The sequence below is a fragment of the Paroedura picta genome, chromosome 18 (assembly GCF_049243985.1).
Source record: "Paroedura picta isolate Pp20150507F chromosome 18, Ppicta_v3.0, whole genome shotgun sequence".
NCBI classification, from domain to species: Eukaryota; Metazoa; Chordata; class Lepidosauria; order Squamata; family Gekkonidae; genus Paroedura; species Paroedura picta.
This window is the reverse complement of record NC_135386.1, coordinates 17420557-17428782: the sequence shown is the minus strand read 5'-3', so window position 1 is coordinate 17428782 and position 8226 is coordinate 17420557. Positions and strand designations below refer to the sequence as shown.

The window sequence follows — 8226 nt, the reverse complement described above, 5'->3', positions numbered from 1 at the left end:
GGTGTGAGCCTTTGAGTGCATGCCTCTTAGTCCATCCTAAAGGTGCCGTTGGACTCAGTTTTTGTTTAGCTACTTCCAACCCACACGGCGACCCGCTGGAATCTTTCTTTCAACCTGTTTCGCAAAACCGTAGAAGCTGCCTTGAGCAGAATATGAGCATCCAGATATTTAACAGATTCAAGGACCAAAGAGGAATGAAAAGTTTAGCATGAAAGGTTACCAGCTGTGTGGGTTCAATTGAGGGGGGGGCATAGTCAAGGGAATTGATCTGTCAGGATTGGGGATTAATGGGCAGATGCACCCTTCATCGTGGAATTGAGAGAGTGATTCACCAAGACACTGGACCGTTATGCTTCCCTGGTCTCCACTCAAGCAAGGGAGCATCTTGACAGCATCTTCTTCTTTGGAGTATAGAATTGACTAGGGTTGAAGACTCGTTAATCTGTGGAATTCACTGCCGCAGGACTGATGTCGTGGTGGCTATAAGCAGAGATGGCTTCAAGAGAGGACTGGATAAACATACGGAGCAGAGGTCTATCAGAGGCTCTGAGCCACGCAGTATAGAGTGGTTGGTACTTGGGGGGCTATAGTGGGAAGCTCTGTGTTGGTACTTGGGGGGCTACAGTGGGAGGGTTTCTAGAGCTCTGCCCCACAGGTGGACCTCCTGATTGCTCCTGTGTTTTGGCCGCTGTGTGATAAGAGAGTCTTGAATCGGGTGGGTCATTGACCTGATCCAACATGGCTTCTCTTGTGTTCTTAAGTCTGGGGCAGTGACGGTCTATACTCTTGGGGTTTGGGGAGCAACAGTGAAAAAGCCTCTGGATTTCTGGCCCTGTGGGTGGACCTCCTGATGGCCTTCCTCAGTTTTGGCCACTGTGTGACCCAGAGTGTTGGACTGGATGAAATTTTGGGCTGACCCAGCATGGCTTCTCTTGTGTTTTCTAGATGAAACGCTGTCGGAGGCAGGGATGTTCTCCCTTCTTGGTGCTTGGCAGGGGGGCACAATGGGAGGGCTTCTGGAGTTCTGGCCCCACTGGTGATCCTCCTGGTGGCCCCTGGGTTCTAGCCTGTGCATGATCCAGGGGGCAGGACTGGATGGCCCATTGCCCTGATCCTACATGGCTTTTCTCACGTCCTCAACTGACTGCTAACTGCCGTGATCCGTTTCCCAGGAGAAAATCCCGCATTGGAGGGCGTACTCCATGGCGTCGCACTATGGTAAGGTCTATCTCCCCCCCAAACCCCACTTCCCCCTGGCTCCACCCCCAAATTATCCTGCCTGAAGATGAATTCTAATAGTGGGAGTTGTCCAGGTGGCCCCTCGAAGTTCTCCAGTCTGGGGAACTGACCCGAATGACGTCTCCAGTGAGTAGAAAATTTGATCCGGATCCTACCCTTTGTCTCTGGGCCCTGCTCTGGGGCCCCTAGACTGGTGATGCCCTTGGAGCAAGATGACGCCAATGTGGTTTTCCACCGCCCTGGAACGCCGGTTGAGTCCAGCCTGCTGCGGGATGTAGTTACTTTGCTTCCCTCCTCTCCTCTCCCCCCCCCCTTTTTTTGCTATTTATTTTTATTTTTCATGTGCCGTTATTGTATTGATTTCCCCCCCGGCATTGAACGCCACCTTGGCAGCCTCAGAAAGAGCAAGGCCATTAATCCACCCGGTAAATAAATAAGCGTTTTTGGGCACAGTTTGCTCCGCGGCCTCCTTTCCGCTCGGAGAAAGGCCATGAGAGCTTTCTTGCGGGAGACAAAACACGCCAACCCGGAGAAGCCGTGAATTAGGGCCGGGCAGCCGATCTTTTCAAAGGAGGGGAGAAAAAAGGGAGCATTCAGTGCCGAGAGAGAGAGAGGCGGCTGAAATGGGCACCGGGCACCGGGTCCCTTTGCCAGGGGAGTAAAGCCGGCTAGGTCTGTTTTCCCACTGCTTTGTATTCCGTGTTTGGTTTCCTCAAGCAAAAAACAGAAAGGAGAAGGAGAGAGAGGTTCCTTGGCCCTTCGGCTGGACTGTTTGCAATGATTAGCGCTCGCCTCACTTTTTAATTTTCTCCCTCCGTTTTTATTCCCCAAGTAAACACCCCAAAGAGCCCTTGCGGGGGGTGTTTTCAGGCCTTCCCCTTTGTTTCGCCCCCCCTTCCTCCAATCTGCGATTTCGAAGCTGCTTCTCCCCCCTTCCCCTTGCTAGAAAAAACATATTGCTCCCCTACGCCTGCCCCCCTTCCAGCAGCTGTCGTGTTGTGGAACGGCCGTCCTCTCTGCCGACGACGCTCAAAGCTGTTTCCCTTCATTGGTTTGATGAGTGAAAAGTATTTCTCTGCCGACAAGCGTCTTGCAGAAGTTTTGAAACTTCCAGAAGGGCAGCAGCAGAAGGGGAGAGGGGGGAGCTGCAAGTGGGGAGGGTGCAGGACGTTGGCGCAGGCCGACAGTGGTCCTCCTGGGTCTTTGACCCGTCCTCCTAGCTGACCCTTTTAACTGGAGGTACAGGGGGTCAAACTTGGGGCCTTCCACATGCCAAGCAGAGCCAAGGGCCCTCCCTACCTGGAGCTGCCTTAGGCTGGTTCTGTTTATCAAGGTCAATATTGCTTGCTCTGACCAGAAGAGAGCCAGCTTGGAGCAGCGGTCAAGAGCAGCGGCCGCTAATCTCAAGAGCCAGGTTGGATTCTTTGCTTGTCCACAGGCAGCCACTGGGTGACCTTGGGCCAGTCACTGCTCTCTTAGAGCTGTCCTTGCAGAGCAGTTCTCTCAGAGCTCAATCAGCCCCACCTAACTCCCAGGGTGTCCGTGATGGGGACAGGAAGGCAGGTGATTGTAAGCCGCTTTGAGACTGCTTTGGGGAGGGAAAAGTGGGTCTAAAAACCAACCAGAGTTCTTCTTTGTTGTCTCCTCCTCCTGGGGCCTTTGGCATCACTAGCTACCTGGAAGATGCTGGGGACCTTTGGCATGCCAACGAGATGCTCTTCCTCGGAGTCAAAGCTCCCCCTCCTCAGTTAGAGGCAGGGAAATCTTTACTGTTTTGAGGATTCAAGGAGATTTTGAGGAGATTCTTTGAGGACAATGGACCCCCATACACTCCCCCCTCCCTCCCTCTCCCTTGTTTGCTTTCCCACATTTGGTTCACACCTTCATGAATATTCAGAAGCTCTTGAGGGCCTCCCTCACAACCGGCACCTTCAATAGGAAACTCAGGCAGAGCTAAGAGCTGGCTCCCAGGAGGCCCTTGTCCGCCACCGAATGAGCTCCCACTGCATAGGGAGTACACACAGGAGGGTTGCCAAGCTCCTGGAGGGGCCTGGAGATCCCCTACAAAGTTCTGTTTCCCCAGATAAAAGAGTTTTGAGACCAGTGGCAGCATTAAAACCCAACAAGTTTAATTCAGGATGTTTTTACGTGGGCATGAATGAGTAGCCGTGTTGGTCTGAAGCAGCAGAACAAGGTAATTGCTGGCGTGGTTTAAGAGTTTAAGAGCAGTGACTTCTAATCTGGGGACCCGGGTTCGATTCCCCGCTCCTCCAAGTGCAGCCAGCTGGGTGACCTTGGCCTAGTTGCAGCCCTGATAGCGCTGTTCTCACAGAGCAGTAATATCAGGGGGAGGAAGGGAAGGCGATTGTAAGCTGCTTTGTGACTCCTTCGGGCGGTGAAAATCAGGGCATAAAAACCAACTCTCCTTCTTCTAATTCTAATCTGGAGAGCCACAGTTTGGCCACCTCTGCACAGTCACTTCATTAGCTGACCTCTCTTGGAAGGAAGGTGCTTTTTTGGGGGGAAGAAGATCTGGTTGGATGCAGAGATGGAATTTCCCAGCCTGGGCTTGGCACCAGAGGTATAGAAACATTCAGAAAGGCAACAAGATGACCAAACTCCATGTGGCCCAGCCCTAGATGGCCAGTGTCTCCTTCTTCCCCTCTTCCTGCCTCTCTCTCCCCTGGCTGCCAAAGGGCCAAAGAGAGCACCTTTGCGCAGTTGCTTGGCCGCAGCGGCGCATTTCTCCTCCAGCAGGCCACGTTTGTCATCTTCTTGCCAAGGTGCCTCGGTTGCCGTGGCGACACCTTAATCACATCCCGGCATCCCTAAGTCGCCCGCAGGACCAATTAAGAAGCACGGATCCTGGGGCCGAAACTCTCCCGGAGAGGAATTTGCAGAGAAGGGGGCTGAGCACCGTTCCCCTCCCGGCGATGGCAAGGGGGCCGAGATGCAGCCCTTGGTCGGTCATCCCCATGGCCAAACGTGGCCACCGTCACCTCTTGTTGTGGCTCTAGGTCTTTCCGGACTGAAGCGTGGCCTTGCCTGAGGGAGAGCACAGGAGCAGAACGCAGAGCGAAAGGTCCTGAGCGGTTAATTGTGTCGGGTTGGGGGTTCAAATCCCCACTCGCGCCATTAGAAAATTGGAGGCATTCCTAAATTTAGAAGCCCCAGGGCCCTCTCTGGACAAGAAGCCAACCGCGTTGGGTAGATTGAGAGAAAGACAAGAACCAAATTAAGCTCCGCCGTTGTCCCTAAAAATCAGTGTTCTGCTCTGGAGTTTCTTCTTCGGCAAAGTTTTGATTTCTCTCTCTCTCTCTCTCTCTCTCTCTCTCTCTCTCTCTCTCTCTCTCTCTCTCTCTCTCTCTCTCTCTCTCGGCTGTTTCATCTCACCTCTCTTTCTCGCTGCCTCTTTGCTTTAAAGGTAATTAAGAACATCCAAGGAAACTGGTGGATCAAGAAGGGCCGGTCGCTGTGAAGGACGGAGGCAGAAAAACCCGTTTGCTGCATCGGTGAGAAACCGACATTAAAGGGTTCATGTTCTTTTCTGGATCCTGCATCCTCAGGGAAGTAAAAACGATCGTTCTGAGACTTTTCTCTCCTCTGGCAAGCCACTGTTTGATATTCTGGTACCGGGACTGGCTCAGGCTGTTTTCTCCGGGGAGAGCAGATCTCTCTGCTGGTTGTGACAGCCTGATCAGCAGGTGCCAACCTGCAACTGGGCCAAGTCAGCCACGGCCTTCTCTGTGGTGGCCCCTGCCTTGTGGAATGGGCTGCCTGAGGAGGCCAGGACAGCTCCAGTCCTCCTGGCTTTTCACAAGTGAAGTGAAACTGAACAAAGTAGAATGCAGAATAAAACTGGCGTAGCTATATGAAGCCACATATTTTTGGACTTTGGAAACAAGCCCCAAGGCTCGGTGTGTGAGCGTTTGACACAGCCGTTGTTCTCTCTCTCTTTTTGCTTTTCAAGTTTACTTTCAATTGGGAAAGAATTTTAAAATGTTAACACATTGGTGTGTGTCCTGGTGACATCTAGGTTAGATTACTACAAAGCCCTGTACTTGGGACTGCCCCTAAAGACTGTTCGGAAGCTATAGTTGGTGCAGAATGCTGTGGCTGAGATCCAGAGTAAAGCAACTCATAGGGACGGTATCCTCCCAGTCTTGTCCAGCTACGCTAGGTCCCAAATTGCTTTGGGGACCAGTTTTGTAAGTCCTATGCAACTTGGGGAAAGAATACCTTAAGGACCGTTCTCCGGTCCCACCTGGAGGCTGACAGACCCAGCTGTGGATTGATGGCTTGGTTAAACTGCTAGGCAGAGAACTGAAAAGCACAACAAGGCCGGGGGCTTCGGTTTCCCCTTCCGGGAAGATGCAGGTTTCATGCAAACAAAAACAGGTTACTTTCCTGGAGAGGGCAGGAGCACGGGCAGCCTCCAGAGACCAAACTGATCCACGATCGACCGGTTTCTCAGTTTTCCGCTTTCCTTTTCATTTCAGGCGACGGCGGTCTTTAATTACCGTGGCGCGAACCTTCGTTGGCTTGGCTGGGATAAGCCGTCGGACGGCGGTAATTTAAATGAATCCAACCATCGCTTAATTAATTAGATCGAACAATAAGCCAGACGTTCCAAGGCCCCAGAGGAAGGTCGGCTTTGGAAGGGAAAAGGGTTTCTTTTGGGGAGGGGGGGGGGAGTGCTTGAATCCACTTTGATGGGGAAATTTGATTAGCCAGTTCTGGGTATGGAGACAGCTAGGGATTTGGGGCGTGGGGCCCGGGGATGGCATGGTGTGAGGAGGGTGGAGTTCTCAGTAGGGTACGGTGCCCTAGAATCCCCCCCCCCCGGCCACCATTTTCTCTGTCATCTAGAGATCGACCAGGGTCAGGGCCTTTTCCGTCCTGGCCCCGACCTGGTGGAATGAGCTCCCTAAAGAACTGCAAGCCCTGTCAGAGCTCTCAGAGTTCCACCGGACCTGCAAACAGGGCTCTCCCGCCACCCCCAGTTCTTGGGTATTACACCCTGTTGTAATCCATCTCCCTAGCTACTCCAGCCCACCGAACTGACTGCACTGGAGGCCGGGGAGCCCTTTCAGTTGTACCGCCAGCTTGCTTTATAGGATCTTATTATTGTTCGTTTGTGTTTTTATTGGGGTAAGATTTTGGGATTTTGCTGTTACAAGATTTCTACGTAATGACGTTTTTTATATGTGGGCTGTAGACCTCCCCGAGCCAGTTCGCTAGGAGCGGCGGTCTAGAAGTCAAATTATAAATAAATAAATAAATAACAGGAAGTCTCCAGACCCCACATGGAGGCTGGCAACCCTAGAAACAGCTCAACAGAGGTGGAAAGAAGCAGCACTTGGTATCGAGTGCCCTGGCTGGAGGTTTAGCTACTCGGCTTCCAAGATTTCAGGAATCCTTATGTCGTGGGTTCAGTTCCTCACTCTTCCACATGCAGCCAGCGGGGGTGACCTTGGGCCAGTCACGGTTCTCTTAGAACTGTTCTCACAGAGCAGTTCTCTCAGGGCTCTCTCCACCCCACCTACCTCGCAGAGCGTCAGTCCCAAAGCGGCTCACAAACCCCTTTCCCTTCCTCTCCCCACCACAGGCAGCCTGGGAGGGAGGTGGGGCCGAGAGAACTGTCCTGCAAGGACGGCTCAACAAGAACTGTGACTGGCCCCAAATCTCGCGGCTGGCTGCATGTGGAAGAGGAGCGGGGAATCAAAACCTGCTTCTCCCGATTAGAGGCCACCCCTCTTCACCGTGACACCGCACTGATTCTCCATCTTCCTGGAATTCCTTCTGCCCCCCCTTCTTCCTATCTTCCCCCCCCCCCCCCCCCTTGGCCAAAGGAGAGAAATCCCAGCCGGGTTTTGAACAGGTCCCTTCTTCCCGAGTCTAGGAGCAGCAGTCCGAGTAGCCTGTGCCGATCGCCTTAGCAGGTCTCCTCCCCAGTGGGAAGAGAGGCTTTGTTTGTGACAAATTTAATTGGACATTTCCAAGGCAAGTGGGCAAGTCTTTCATAATTGCTCCAGAAGCCCTGAGAAAAGAAATGCAGGTTTCTAGCCCTTTTTTGGAAACCTGCCCTGGTTCTGTTGTGTTCCGCAGCTGCCTTGTTAACCCCCGTTTCTCAATTATTGTTTGGCGCCTAAACTGCAGCACCCAAAGCGGCATTTCGTGAAAATTGTAGAGGGGGGGGGGGCAAAGAACGTGCCTTCCTCTATGCCTGGTGAGGGGAGTCCGGGCTCGTCCGGCCCTGCATCCGACCGGGTTGTTTCTCCTCCGTCCCTTGGAGGGCCACCCCTGTTTATAAGCCCATTGCTGGCCTTGTGGGGGGGGGGAGCTGAGGCGCATGCCTTGACCCAGGCGGAACAATGGCCCGGTTATTTATAGCCACTCCCGGGCTGGAGGTCAAGGTTGAGGTGCCGAAAATACACACAACATTTTTCTCTCCCAGTTGAGGCAGCAGCTGAGGGAGGGTCTCGAGAAATGGCAGGGTGCCAGTTCTGGATGAGGCAATCCCTGCCAATTTGGGGGTCAAGCCAGGGGGACAGATTCAAATGAGGGGCCGTGTGGGTCTGAAGGAGCACAATAAAATCAGAGCTCAGCCAGGCACCTTGAAGACCAACAAAGATTTATTCAGGGCGTGAGATTTCAGGTGCAAGCCCTCTTCCTCAGACTATGATCGCTTGCACTTGAAAGCTCACGCCTTGAATAAATCTAAGCCAGGGGGATGTGCGGTCTGGGGAGGAGAGGGTGCTCAGCCATAGAGCGTGGCCATGGAGCATTGGCAGCCAAACTGTGGCTCTCCACGTGTCCACGGACCACAATTCCCATGAGCCCCCGGGGATGCCATGACTATCGCTCTCTCTCTCTCTCTCCCCCCTCTCTGTATGTCTTATCATTTGATTCAGAAAGCTGTTTCCAAATATACCGACTTCTCTTTTCTAGAACTGCTACGATCCTAAAGTCCGGCGGTTAGCTCTG

The 8226-nt window shown here is 52.9% G+C and overlaps 1 long non-coding RNA gene across 2 annotated transcripts; it reads left to right on the top strand.

Annotated features, from left to right (window-relative positions):
* The first annotated feature begins 1091 nt into the window (after window positions 1-1091).
* LOC143827653 (uncharacterized) lies at window positions 1092-7247 on the top strand. Of its 2 annotated transcripts, XR_013227381.1 has the most exons (4): window positions 1092-1218; window positions 4664-4751; window positions 5739-5808; window positions 7142-7247. It is a non-coding gene; the product is annotated as an uncharacterized LOC143827653 (long non-coding RNA). The 2 variants fall into 2 exon arrangements; XR_013227380.1 differs by lacking the exon at window positions 1092-1218 and having other exon boundaries at window positions 4475-4751.
* Window positions 7248-8226: the final 979 nt, after the last annotated feature.